At 41.7% G+C, this 14,693-nt stretch overlaps 3 non-coding genes across 3 annotated transcripts; 1 reads left to right on the forward strand and 2 right to left on the reverse strand.

Annotated features, from left to right (window-relative positions):
- Positions 1–1,060: 1,060 nt before the first annotated feature.
- On the reverse strand, positions 1,061–1,142 carry TRNAL-AAG. The gene has a single exon. It is a non-coding gene; the product is annotated as a tRNA-Leu (tRNA).
- An 8,477-nt stretch (positions 1,143–9,619) lies between these two features.
- On the reverse strand, positions 9,620–9,691 carry TRNAE-CUC. The gene has a single exon. It is a non-coding gene; the product is annotated as a tRNA-Glu (tRNA).
- Positions 9,692–10,134: 443 nt separating this feature from the next.
- TRNAF-GAA lies at positions 10,135–10,207 on the forward strand. The gene has a single exon. It is a non-coding gene; the product is annotated as a tRNA-Phe (tRNA).
- Positions 10,208–14,693: the final 4,486 nt, after the last annotated feature.

The following is a 14,693-nucleotide window of genomic DNA, read 5'->3' on the forward strand; positions in this document are numbered from 1 at the left end:
CACCTAATTGGTGTCCATGGAAAATCAGAAAATTCAGAAAATTAACTGTTGGTAAAAAAAAATAGTACAGACACTGGCTTACCATACATGTGGAAACTGAGAAACCCATGCCCACCTGTCCCTTGACATCAACCACTGGTAACAATTTGGGACTGTCCTTGCATCTACCATAAATAATACACAATTATTATCTAACTTGTTGATTCTCTTAAAGTTACCTCTCAAAGTTACCTCTTTGTTAGTAGAGATTGTACCATATTTGGGCAATGATTTGGACAACGCTTGTAAGCCCCATGAGAACTCTGCTAAATTCTAAATTCCATAGGGGCAAGAACAGACCATCCGTGTTGCTCCTCTCCGTACTGTCCCTAAATGTAATTCCGGAGCTGGTAAGAGCAAGAGGGAGAGATTAGGGAAGACTTCCAGGAAGAAACACCTTCCATAAAGAAAGCCTAGAGAATGGGAGAGAGAAGCGATGTGTGCAGAGAGAAATGCTCAGAGCATAGAGAGGGTTCTCCAGAAAGCCACAGAGACATGCGGTGCTGAAAAGCCACAGCGGAGTGAAGGTACTTGTTACCTGTGGGATGTGTCCGGCAGTTGTGAGTCAAAGCAAGGCACTGGAGCTTTCCCTAGAGTCATCTCTTCTCTAATCCAAACATGAAATGAAAACACTACAGAGTGGCTGGAGGAAGAATAGCCGCTGATTTTGAACATAAATTATTCTTCTGAAGCATTGACAGGATCTGTCTTGAGTTGCAAGCAGATCCCAGGAGTCTGACATCCATTCATTTATTTGTTATTAAAGAAGTATATGCCATAAACCTTTTTATTCCCTTCTTTTCTTTGTTACTCACTGCTGTATTGGGAGAACTTAGACTGTATTAGCCTCTCTATAATGGAGGAGCACTGCTCTGGGCGTGGTTATCGCTGGCTCCTGGGTAAACAAAAGTCAAGGTGCAGGGAGAATGGGTCCAACAGTGAAAGATGTGAGAACTATACTGGGCATGAAGAAAGAAGTCTCCTAAACCTCGCGAGAGTAAAAATGAGAAGAAAAATACCTTGGCAGCGGTGGGATTCGAACCCACGCCCCCGAAGAGACTGGAGCCTTAATCCAGCGCCTTAGACCGCTCGGCCACGCTACCACGGGTGGTGCTCAAGTCCCTCCTCATTTTCCCTATTAGCTAATGTCGCCCCCTTCAGCCTTAAAGAGTCTTTCTCTTATATGACTAGAGAACTATGTGACTAGGAACTTCTGTCCATGGTTCAGCCATCGCCAACCTGACCCGGATACCTGTTTCCACACCACTGAGAGAAGCCGAGGAGGAAGTCCGCGGGTCCGAGATGCCAGCCCCTTTTGTCACAACACTAGAGGAAGGGGCCACGCGGACCAAGAGCCCCACCGGACGCTGAGGATCGCAGGTCTGCGGTGGCAGGTGACGCCCAGTGAGAGCCCCCACGGTGCTGAGAGGGTCACAGAGTGTTTTGGCCGAGGGGTAGCTACCAAAAACAGCGCAGTGCTTGAGATTTATGGAAAGTAAAATTTGGGAGGCGGTCCGCGGGATCCACAGAAATGCTCCCAGGGCTAAAGAAATAGGACAGTTCATTTTTAGAGGCCAAGATTCGAATTATTTAAAAGTATAGTTGCTGCCATAATACTGTAATATATTGCTAAAGTCGCTCCCAGCAATTCTCTTCTCAGTGCAGATGACAGGGCGCCAGTCACCTCGACACAAAAGTTTAGGCTTAGACACCTATATTTATCCTAATATGAAAAATGATTAAAATGAACTGTGTAGTTTATGACAGAAATAAGATTGCAGGGCGGTGCCTGTGGCTCAAAGGAGTAGGGCACCGGCCCCATACACTGGAGGCGGTAGGTTCAAACCCAGCCCCTGCCAAAAACTGCAAAAAAAAAGAAAAAAAGAAAAGAAAAAGAAGAACAGAAGAAGTAATAAGATCGCAATAAAAAGTTAACTAGCCTAGAGGGTTGTTTGTTATTTATTTCCAAGAAAGTTAATGCTGGACTGCACTTTCATCTAATAGTACAATAAAAATTAGGCTGCCTTACAAATTTTTACATTTGAATTGTTCATATGAAATTTGTTACAAAGTGCCATAGTTTCCTATCTCTAGTATAACAAATCACCACAAACTGTGACTTTAAAACAACAGAAATTTATTCTCTCACAAATTTTCTCACATTTTATTCTCTCTTACTGTCAGAAATCCAATCAGTATGGCAGGCCAAAACCAAGGTATGAGATGAGTCCTGCAACCTCTGGAGATTTTAGGGAAAATTCTGCCCTTGCCTTTTCCAGCTTCTGGTGGTTGCTAGCATACCTTGGATAGTGACCACATCTATTTCAGCCTTCAAGATCAGCATCTACGAATGTCTCTCTGCTTTGTCTTCACATGGCTTTCTCCTCCTAAAAAAGTCTAGAATTGTCTGATTTAGTAGAATCTCATCTTTAGTTGCAATATTTTTCAAATTTACCAGAGGCTATTTCCTGGGAAAATTACTTTAGGAAAATGACTAAGGAACAGGATTCCCAAGAAAATAAAAGCAATAGAGTCAACCCCCGACTCTTCTTCCTGGTTAAAGCCTCACTTTCCCCTGTTGTATCATATATCCCAAGCTAAGAACCTCCTTTTTCAACTGGTGTGTCAATCTGAGCTCTTTGCCTAGGTTTCTCTGTCAGTCCCTCATAATAGCAATAGTCTCCTCTTCACTATCAGGACTAAGTACTTTTGCAAGTACTTTTGCATCTCTGAGGGTAAGATGGCTAGAGTAAGATAGACCATTTTTTGACAACTTTAACTTCAGGGCACAGAGCAAGTATACCCAAATGCTGAGTGCTAATTTGTTCAATGCTTCAACTTACTTCATCTTAGTCATCAAAGGGATCAATCCAGGGACCAATTTTCTCTACAGTGTTTGTGTTCCTGCAGAGTAAACTAAGAAGGGGGAAACATAGAAAAGTGAAGCAATAATTTGAGAGAAAATTATCAACAAGCAGACATCAGTTCATTAATTCATTCAGTAAGTATTGACTGAGTGCCTTACCGTGTGCCTGGGCACTGTGTATGTTGGGTTTTAGGCAGCTGTCGCATTCTGGGTTCTTGGGTGTTCCTGGCCAAATAGTGACCAGACACCCCAAAGTAAGGCAAGCATGAAACAAAGTTTATTGAGGAAAAGAAAGATAGATTTACAAATCAAGAGCAAAATATAGATTCACAGAGCAGGATACATTCACCATAGACATGAACGGGGTCCCCCTTGTCACAACAAAGAAAAGGCTTTGGTTATGGTGGTGAGGGGTCTGTTTTATACTGTCTGGATTGGCCTCACCTAATGGTTCAGAGGTTACCTTGGAACTACTGAGTCTTACTGCACATGTGGACTTCCCATGAGCCTCTCTGAAACTCAGGGTATGTGTGGGGGGTGAACCACAATGTAGATTTAAATAATGACGTATTAATTAGCTTTAAGGTTATTCTAGGTCACCTTCCAGACTTTACCATATCTAGGCTGTTTGGTCAGTGGAATAGAGAGTTGTACGCGTCCTTTTGCAGTTGGCATGCCAAGTTCTGATTGAGAGACTGGTAGGGCATTCCCTCCTCCCCAGGTGTGTACAGTTGCTTAGGACAGAATTAAGGTAGGTGGCACCTGAGATGGAGTCTGCGGGCCCCACCCTTGTCCTTTTTCCTGCCTAATAAGTTCAGGAGAAACACTGACACCTGCAGTCTTCCCTTTCAGAACTAGTGGAAAAGGCAAAGTGACTAAGTAATTACAAATCAGTGTCATGACAGAAAAAGTGATGGGTTACACAGCTTGAAGATTGGAACTTAGTGTTGCAAAGGGAAAATAAAAAATCTCAGAATCCTTTAAAATTCATTATGCCAAAAGGGAGAACTGAGCCTGAGAACTGTGAACTAAAATAAAATCTTAAGGCCCCCAGCAACTGAGTGAACCCCCTCTTGGTCAAGAGAATCCCAGAAATATCTTAAAACTAAATTGCTGACCATGACAAAGGAAGTTACACATGCCTCATCATGCCTCTCCTTTCTTGGAGATGTCCTTTGTAACTCATTAACGGGCCTAAGGCTATACAAGACAAAGTTTAAACCACACCTACAGGTATAAGTCAGGTCATTTGGTCTCTGATTAACAGACATCCTTCTCTTAATGTAAAACATTCCAAAACTTTAGACAAAGCTTCATTTCTTTAATCAATTATAAATCAAAGAATCTTTAAACCTACCTATAACCTATAATGCCCTGCTTCAAGATGTCCAGCCTTTTGGGGCCAAATCAACTTGTACCTTCCAGGTACCGATTTGTGACTTTACATGTAATCACTGTCTCCCCAAAATGTATAAAACCAAACTGCAACCCAAACACTGATGAGAGTGCATATAGTGAGAATAATGTCTTCCATGTGAAGGGACACTAAGAAAAGGGCTTCAAGAGGGATGAAAGAAAAACCTGGCCTGAACCAGAAAGTCTAGAGAGCCCATAAGAATGTGAATATGAAGTAACCTAGGTAACCAATAACCAACAGAAAGAGACAATCAATGACTAATAGGAAAGGGAGAGACACAGACAGGGGTGGCAGTCATGGATTGCTAAACCAAAATATATATATATATATATTCAAAAATCAAAATATATATATATATATTCAAATGGAGTATATAATTCCCTTGCAGACCTTCCTCTCCATCTCGCTCACCTTTTCTACTTCATGAGAGGGACTCACAACTCTCTTTGGAAATGCTCTAAACGTTGGCTTTGTTTTTTATAAATAAAATCTATCTTTGTTACCCTGAAACCTGTATAGATTACTTTTGGTTTCTACCCACAGTGCCTGTGAAGCTCCAGTTCTATTTTCATTTTCCACTCACTTTTGCTTTCAATTACCACTGTCCCTCAGTTGAACTTTTTAGTTCAGGTCAACCGGGTTCAGGGAATCAGGACTTCTCACCCCCAACATCCCATTCTTGTTGCTTTGTAAATTCAGCTTATATCTTGAGTAGTTTAGGGCTATTGATTTAGGAAATTGACATTTGAATTGGAATGTTGTTTGGGGTCAAGGGTTATGCTGATTATTATTTATTATGGGTCACAAGTTATGCCAATTATTGTTGTTTAAGATAAGGGTTAACATGGTTTTTGCCTTTAACTTTCATGTATAAAACTGTGGTTCTGGAAATGGAAGGGCAGAACAATCTTAGAGAGGCTACTCTTACTGTTCTCCTGAAGTGCTGGCCTTCTGACAAAGTTTGATGGACTTATCCGCATCTCTGCATATGGGTTGACAGTGACACGCAGTCAGACCCTCCTCATCAAATAACACAGAGAGACCACCTGTTTAAGGCTTCTTGAAAGTGGCTCTCCAGGCCGTGGCCACACATTTTCCACTCCACTTTCTAAACCTAGTCCCCAACAGATCCTTCTGAGCTGCACTTTCCCTCAACCCCTGTGTCTTCAAAATCTTGGTTTTATAAACCTCAATTGACTGTGACCCTTGTTTTCTGTCACTTACTAAGTTAACAGTGTAGATTTGGAAAGGCCCGCTTGAAGGAATTTAGGAATGCACTGAGAAATGGGGTGGGGGTGGGGGGGGTGCAGCCAGACAAGACTGAAGAGAAGTTTAATAAGAGAAAGACAAGCTGGGTGTAGGGGGTTCGGGCAAGACTGGACATGCAACCGGACAACTCCTACAACCGGCCCTTTTCCAGAGGGAAGGCCAAGATTCCTAAAAGAGCCATTGAGAGGTGGAAGACCGAAAATAAAAGATTATGCCTGGGGGGGCGCCTGTGGCTCGGTGAGTGGGGCATCGGCCTCATATACCGAGGCCTGGCCCCGGCCAAACTGCAACAACAACAAAAAAGATTATTCCTAAACTCGAACAAAAGGAAACAGAGTCCAGGGCCTTTATTTCCACCCTCGTGCGGGTGAGCTGAACTCCAGAAGGAAGTCAGCCCTGGGTTAAGGTGGATGGGGCTTTTAAAGCTTGGAGGGATGGGGGTTTTCACATTCCCTTTCCTAGGTGGGACATCCAAGCTCTATTTGGGTGGGTCCCTCCATTTGACTCTATTAGCCAGGATTGAGAAGAGCGAGAAAGAGAAAGAAAAGAGGGAGAAAAGAAGGAGAAAGAAAAGAGGGAGAAAAGAAGGAGAAAGAAAAGAGGGAGAAAAAAAGGAGAAAGAATGAAAAGCCTCCAAGGATCAGTCTCATAGATGGCCCCGGGAGGTGTGGTTCGGATCTTTGAGTCTAAGATTCCAAGCAGTAACAACCCACGTGTATGTCTCAGGAAAAACTAGAGGCAAACAGACATACAGAGTCACCCCAAGGAATTTAAATGGAATATAAATACATTTCTCTTCCTGATCCCTGTTACCAGCACTTACTAGTATCCTCTATCCAACTACCTGCTGTGTGGTCCTCTCCAGGAAATGAGGACTGTCTTTTTCACTAGTTCAGTTTGGTCTTGACAGACCTGCTGCTTCAGTCCAGCTGGTTTGCTTTCCTTAAGTAGGCTGGCTGGCAAGTGAAATTTGGAGCCATCTCCATCCTCGTAGATTCCTGGGAGTTAAACAGAGAACTCTGAGGAGTTATCTCTTTAGAGACCAAGCTGATTTTAATTTAAAATTAGTTCCCCAGGGCTGACCAATTTGAGAGATTTTCTGGGAAGCACTTATATACCCAGAGGAGCTGGACTTATCAGCAACTGCCATGCATATAGCTTTACTATATATAGCTAGAAAATTTGAAATTGAAAATTTTACACTATCTCACTGTTTTCCAAGTAGGCTGTGGGACTTTCTATATAATAATGAAACTGCCCTTTATAAAGTAAATAAAATGCCATAATGTGGGAACTATGATAGGGGCCTGAATTCTGCAAACATAATATAGGCATAGTTAAAAATAAATATATAAAAAAAATATATTCCCCCCTTTTCCTTCTATGGCAGGTAACAGCTCATAATTGGAAGGTGTAAATGGTGAGACTCAGGCCAGATTTATTGAAAGGGGAGGGTGACCCACTTAGGCAGTGCGGAGATGGTTTCTGGAACCTGGAGCAGTTAGAGACTACTTTTATATGTGGCGTTGGGAGTGGCACATTCCACAGGTTGCCTGTCTGGTTAGGGTCTTTTGGCAGAAATTTCTGGGAGTGGGGTTAGCCAAATCCTTTGTGTCTTTGTCTTAGGAGAGGAGGAGAAGGAGGAGGGAAAGGGTTTGTGTGTGAAAGCATTAGGCCCCTCCCAACATTGCCCCCAGCAATAATAGAGGGGGGAAATCATGTAACTTTCAAAGAAGAGTTCTTTGTCTCTGATCTAAGTAGTATATGTGGAAAAGAAAGAAACATGGGAATTAGTTCCTTCTACTATAGGGTTCCCCATTCAGGCCTGGACAGGAACTTCCCATTTTTCTAGGCCTGGGAAAACATGCTTTCTCCACAGGGCACACTCTAGATGCAAACAGGATCAGAGAAAAGCAGTCTGACCAATGTATCTCATCTGGAGTGCCCATCCTGGAGTGAAAAACATACACCCTGCAGCATTGCTAGGTACAGGAACTATGAGGACCCTATTTATTGTCCTCCTGTCACGGACAGGATGTTTTCTGTCTGACCTTCCTGGCTAAGTGTGACATATGTTTCCCAAGATCCCCTCTGAAGCAGTATATGAACCTTAGATAAAAGACCCATTGTAGGTTTTCCCATTTGAGGATCACCCCCTCAGCTGGTGGAAGCTTTGTTACCCTTCTTTCTATTTCTTTCCCTATAAATAAATTTTGTCCTGTCACTTACTCGCATGGTCTGGAGTTTCATTCTTGAATCTCCAGACCAAGGACCGGAGGCAGAGAAAAATGCTGGTAAGACTTCCACAAGCATTTCAGGGGTCCCAACTACTGTTACCTAAAAACAGAGACATGAAAACTAATGAAGCAAAAGATTCTTGCTACACAGAGGGGAGAGTACAGTATCATAAGAGGATGGTGTTAAGCAAATGATTGCCATGAGGCCTAGAAAGTTAAATTTCTATGAAACATTAGAAGAACACAGAGAATAGCTTAAGTACATATAGGAATTTGACAAGAAGGAAATGTGCATTAATTAGAAAAAGAGTACAGCTTCATTAACATGGTCATAAAACATCACATGCTCCATTGTCAGGGACACTATAATCTTCGGAAGCTTGTGGAGAAGTTATATATGTGCACTGAAATTTCATAAGAAATAAGAAAGAAATAATAAGCAATGCATCTGTGGCTGCTATTTAAACAGACCAATATGAAAAGAAAACAAAATTTCAGGACCTTCCAAATTTATTATGCCAAAGGGAAAAGTTAATCCCTGGGAACAGTGATGAAACTCAGCTGGTTTCCATCTCTGACGCATGACCATCATTTCCTGACGCACAGTAGGTTAAACCAGACCCCCTAGTCTTCATTTAAATGACGCTGGAGAGAAAGACCCTTCACCATTGTTACCACTTTACAGTAGAACATTAGGCAACTCCCTTAAAATGCAGTCAATAGTAACCAATCAAATCTTGTATCTGTGTTAGCCTTGTATGGAAAATGTAATTCTATTCAGCACCTCTATTTTTGCCTGAAAGTACAATAAACGATCCTCACTTTTCCCTTCAGCGGGAGTACTGATCACCATTCTTTGGTGTTCGTGTTTGCTTACACGGCCCTCACATGAGTTTGTGCTTGAATAAACTCATTTAACTGCATTATTTTGATTATTTTTAGATCGACACCAAGTAACAATGATTCATGCTCAAGATTATTAGACAGGAATCAATTAGCACACAAACACCAAATCTCGTCAAAAGTCAGAAAAATAATAGTCCTGTTTCTCAGGTAGTTTATCAGTAAATTTCTCAGGCGTGCATTCAGAGATGTTGAATACATCGGTTGCCTGTTTCTTAGCTTTGTGACCGATGTTTCCTTCGATAGTATGACCTTTCCCTATTCCTTTTCCTAGGAAAAAACCAGGTAATTGGTACGTTCCTAGGGGAAGACAGGCTGAGGCGCTAGACAGATCAAGCAGTCCGGAAACCCCTTTGGCCTAGGATTTACAGTTATTGTGTAGGTATTTCTGGAACTGAGAAAATCCGAGGGAGACGGAGAACGTGTTTAAAGTCCCGCGGTTCTCGGGGCTTCAGAAGCTCAGCAGAGAGAGTTCTTAATCAAATATCCTGGAAACCACTTTCCCACTCCTTCCCTCTCGTCTTGATGACTGTATTTCCAACGTGTTATGCTAATCTCAACAACCGACTTCTAAATAATCAATTGTCTCCGAAATTTTCCATTCACTGAATTAATTATTCAACTGAATGAGTTAAAAGTTTTTAAAGTGCTTGGAACAGCGCCAACCACTTGTTCATCGAAAATTTCATGCCTTGTTATTTTGCGCATACAAAGATAGGCGCAGATAGGTGCAGGTTATCTAGGCAGAACACGCCTTATGTGAAAAGAGAAAATTTTATACAATGTAACCTTTACCTTCTTTATATACAATGTAACCTTTACCTTCTTTATATACAATGTAACGTTTACTCTCACCAGATTTGTTTTTGCTTGCGCGAAAAAGTCGCTTTCCCTGACCGGGAATCGAACCCGGGCCGCGGCGGTGAGAGCGCCGAATCCTAACCACTAGACCACCAGGGAAGGTGCTCACTAGTTCCTGATATGGATTTATGAATCTAGAAGTCCATACAGCCAGTGTTGCCCGTTCCCAGTCTTCTGTATGCCTGCACAATGCCGCGCACTAACTTGTTTTGCATTAGCAACTAAAACCGGAACTACAAGGACGTGAGACAACGCAAAGTACAATAATTTAGAAAGCCTGTAGTAGGTGGTGGAGCTTCATTTGCTTCGGTATGTGGATTCACCAAGAGATAAATTGTAACATTAATGTGTAAATTGTCTTCTTGCCTTTCTCCTCATAAAATGGTGAACCTTTTGAAGACAGAAACAATTTTAAATTTGTTTTTGGTTCCCCGAAGTACTTGCTATGTTTTTTTTTTTTAAGTAAATACCTAATATTTAGGAACTAGGAGGATGGAAGAGATTAAAGTCATTATACTTTATTTTAAACCCTCGTGGGCGGAGCCGAAATAGCTCAGTTGGGAGAGCGTTAGACTGAAGATCTAAAGGTCCCTGGTTCGATCCCGGGTTTCGGCATAAGGATTTTCTTATTTTGAGTCCCCATGACCCCTTAACATCAAATGTTACCTCTACAAATATAGAATACTTTATAAAACGAAATAAAGGGACATGTTTTTCTAAAACTCATAAAATAAGACACAAGAGAACTGTGTGATCAAACAAGGGTTCATGTAAGAGAACCCTGAGTGTAGGCTTCAATATCTCCCTAGATAAAAGAGCCAAACGTGCTGAAGGAAAGTCATTTGTCTCTCTTTGTAATATTTAGATACCTTCTTTCTTGATTTGAGCTCTCTTCAACTTATTCTACCAAACCTACCTCTTTTTCCTTCCCATGGAGTTATCCCAACAGCCATAAGCCAAAGTCAAATCACAAAGGACTTCTTCTATTCTTTATACTTCATGAGCCCTCCTTTTCCCCAAGTCTTACTCTCTGCCAGCTCCTAATACGAAGGGCACTGGCCGTCCATATAGATGTGGAAGAGAGAAGTTTATTATGAGAAATACCAATTACCTTTTTTTAAAAATCTATGTTCTCTCAATAAATATTTATTAAATGAACTCCTTTGCAACTCTGAAGAGGCATGGGAGGTGAACTGAAAGAAAGATTCCTGGAACAAGGGAGTCACGTAAGTTGAGTTCAATTAAAGAGGTGGCTCCTGCTAAAGGAGGAAGGGAGGTGCTGAGGCTTGAAGGAGAAAGAGCCAGGGTATTCCCTCATTCTCCTTTCCTGGATCTCCTAATTTGCTAGCTCTTGGCATATCCCAATCTTTTAACCCCTCTTCCCATTCCATTCTGCCCATGTGTCTTTTGATTGCTCTCTTCCTTACCCGCCTCTCTTTCAGCTACAGAATGCCTCAATCTCCATTTTTAGATGAAAAAAAAAATCCCACAGAAGATATGCCCTCCGGTCTTGCCTTCATGTACCGTCCCCAGACTCTTTCCCCAGACCACCAAACTTATCCCAAGAACAGTATTATTCACTGTTGCCTTGCCTCATCAATTGCTTATCCCTTAGCTGATGTCTGCATTCCAATTTCAGGTACCATTAGTAAACTTCCGAACTTTCAAATGGCTTGACTCTTTTTTGGTCCTACACTAAATTGTGCATGGTATACAAACCCATTGACAATTCATGAAGCAATCTTCCTTTGGATCTTAGGACTCAGCTCTCCCCCTTTTTTTCTACACTCTCTGGCTGCTCCATTTCAGCCTTCCCCTTCCTTTTCATGTCTCTTTAGAAATGGTTACTTCTCAGGGTCCTGACCTCTGTCTTTTTTAAATTACATTTTTAAGTTTTTATTATTAATAGATTCACATGCATTTGTAAGAAATAACATAAAGAGATCCTATATCCCTTTTACCTAATTGATCCAGTGATAACATCTTACAAATAATATAATATCCTGATCAGGATATTCATATTGATAAAGACATACAAGATTTCCATTACCACATGGATCTCTCATGGTGCCCTTTTATAGCCTCACTCACTTTCCTCTTGCCCCTGTCTCAACCTTTGGCAACCACTAATCAGTTTTTCACTTCTATAATTCTGTCATTTCAAAAATGTTATATGAACTTGGGTGCAGTGGTTCACACTCCTAAACCTAGCACTCCTAGGGAGGCCAAGGCTTGCGGATTGCCTGAGATCATGAGTTTGAGACCAGCCTGAGCAAGAGCGAAACCCTGTCTCTAAAAATAGCTCCGCCTTGTGGTTGGTGCCTCTACTCCCAGCTATTTGGAAGGCTAGGGCAAGAGAATCACTAGAGCCCAAGTGTTTGATGTTGCTGTGAGCTATGATGCCACACCACTCTACCGAGTGTGACAAAATGAGACTCTGTCTCAAAAAAAGTTATATAAATGGAATCATACATTATAAAACCTGTGGGGATTGGCACTTTTGCACTCACTGGCTTTTTGCAGAGATTCATCTAGGTTGCTGAGTCTATCAATAGTTTTTTAGTTTTTATTGCTCAGTAGTTATTCTGTAGTGTGAATTCACCAATATGTTTGAACATTTTCCCATTGAAAGACATTTGCATCCTTTCCATATTTTTGCTATTATAAATAAAGCTTTCATAAACATTAGTGTACAGGATTTTGTGAGAATATAAACCTTCAGTTCTCCAAGATAAATGCCCAGGAGTACAACTGCTAGGTGCTGTGGTACTTGCACATTTAAGTTTTTAAAGAAATTGTCACTTATTTTCTAGAGTAGCTACATCATTTCACATTCCAACCAACAATGTATACAGGCTTATCAGCATTTGGTCTTGCTACTAGTTTTTATTTTAGCCATTCTAGTAGGTTTATAGTGTTATCTCATTGTGGTTGTAATTTGCATTTTCCTTGTACTAAGGATATTGAAAAACATTTTCATGTGCGTATATGCCATCTGTATATTGTCTTTAGTGAAGTGCCTTTGTAGGTCTTTTGTCCAGTCCAGTAAGAATATTTGTGTACAAGTTTTTGTGTGGTAAGTCTCTGAAAAAAGCTAGAAATTCAGATCTGTTGCAAATCTCTCTTTGATATAAAGTTGTTATACAATGCGATTTGTTAAAGAAAAAATATTGGATGATACTTGAAAAGCATAGGGAAGACTTTACTCAGGACCATCAAGATAGTAGGGACCACTGCAAGGAGATCTTGCAATATGGAAGAGAGAGTGGGCTCTACTCTGAATATAGCATGAGGAAGTGGAAATTTATAGCCAACTATGGGTGTATGGGGATGGGGGCAGTGGGTAGGAAAGTAAGAAGTAAGGGATCTAGTAAATAGATCTAACAGGATTCTTGCTGAATACAGGCCAGGGTCATCACATGCAGGATAGTGAAGCCCAGAGAACCTGATCAGATTTCAAGGATGAACGGACATCCAGGATATGGGGATTTTTGCTTAACTGACTTGGGAGGGATCTTTGCTAACACAAGATTTTACAAGGAAGTCCACAGATGAATTTAGCAGAACCCTGACTAAAGTTTGGCCAAGCAAAGATCTTTGCCAAACTCTTATGCATCTGTGTTTGCAAAGGGCAATATAGACTATATTACCTTGCTGTTTTCGGAGAGGAGGAGTGCAACCTGGACAAATCCCCAGGTTAATAAGACACTAAGAAGAGTTTCTTGGAATACAGACTGTATCATCTTTCTCTGTGTGCAAAAACTGAAGACTGAGCAAAAGGTAGCATCTACAAGCGCCACCGTGAAGCCATGTGGTTCTCCTACAGCAAAAACAACAGTGGGAATTTTAAAGAAGGAAATCCTGAAAAAGGAAGCAACAGAAAAGAGACCGGGTTTCGTCAGATATTCCTAGCGGAACTGCAGGAATTGCTCTCAGGCTCAGTCCCACCGGAGACCAGCACCGGGAGTTTAACCTGCTCCGCGTCCGGCCTGGGCCGGGTCCTCCTTCCTTAGACAACCTGGTACCTCCAAGAGCCCCTGGGAATCCCACGTTGGTGCCAGGCTCGGTGCGGACGTCTGCTCCATACAGCGCTGTAGCCCCGAATTCCAGAGCACTCACAATGCGGACTTCAGCCTCCCGGGGAGCTGGGATTACAAACACGCGCCGCAGCTCCGGGTGCTTGGCGTGGCTGCAACAGGGCCTTGAAGCGGCGGCAGCCGACTGTGCGTGCTGAGAGGCAGGATCCACCCCTCCTTCCCTTACTGTCCAGCCAGTGCTGTTCTAGATTGCAAGAGTAGTTGTTAGAACCGAACCGAAGAGCCGCAGAAAGCCAGAAAGCACTGGCCAAGATGTAACTGAGCAACCCTTACTGTGTTGTGCTCATAATCTTTACAAAATGGTCAAACAAGTAGCCATAAATTGAATAAGGGATAGACTAAAGGACTGTGTTGAATGTGCTTCGCAAACTTCAATATGTATACGAAATCACCTGGGGATTTTGCTAAAATTCAGACCTAACGCTGTAGGTCTAGGGTTGGGTCTAGAAATGCAGAAGTAGTCTGCATTTCTGTGAAACTCCCAGGTTAGGCCCATGTTGCTGATCATGCTGCAAATGACAAGATTATTGACATTTTGGAATCTGTTGGTTTCATCATTATGATATTAGAATATTTGAGTAAAAAGAGAAGAAAAAAGATAACCACAGTTTCAGCTCCCCAGTGATTATGGATTTTTTTTTTCTTCCTTTTTAGTTCTTGTCCTTGTGCATACATAATTTTTCAATGGTAGAAACCATTACAATAGCATAATTGCATGTTCGGTGCATTTCCATCTTGTGGTAAGTAATAAATATATGCATAGTTCAATCACTCCTGTTGCCAGCCAACATTTACTGAGTTCTTTGGGCTAGATGTACTAGGTCCACCTGGGGAATCTGAAAATGCAATGTGCACTCTTCTAAGGAGCAGATGGCCTGATAAAGAATAGAGACAAATAATCAGTAAGAGTTAGATTTACTGGTATATTCTTCCACAGATGTAAGATCAGGGTGTTGTGTACAGGGTAACCAGTATAGGCACCTAACCTGAGATAGGAATGGTTT

Source organism: Otolemur garnettii, unplaced genomic scaffold, assembly GCF_000181295.1.
Source record: "Otolemur garnettii isolate 467f Iridium unplaced genomic scaffold, OtoGar3 scaffold00223, whole genome shotgun sequence".
Lineage (NCBI taxonomy): Eukaryota > Metazoa > Chordata > Mammalia > Primates > Galagidae > Otolemur > Otolemur garnettii.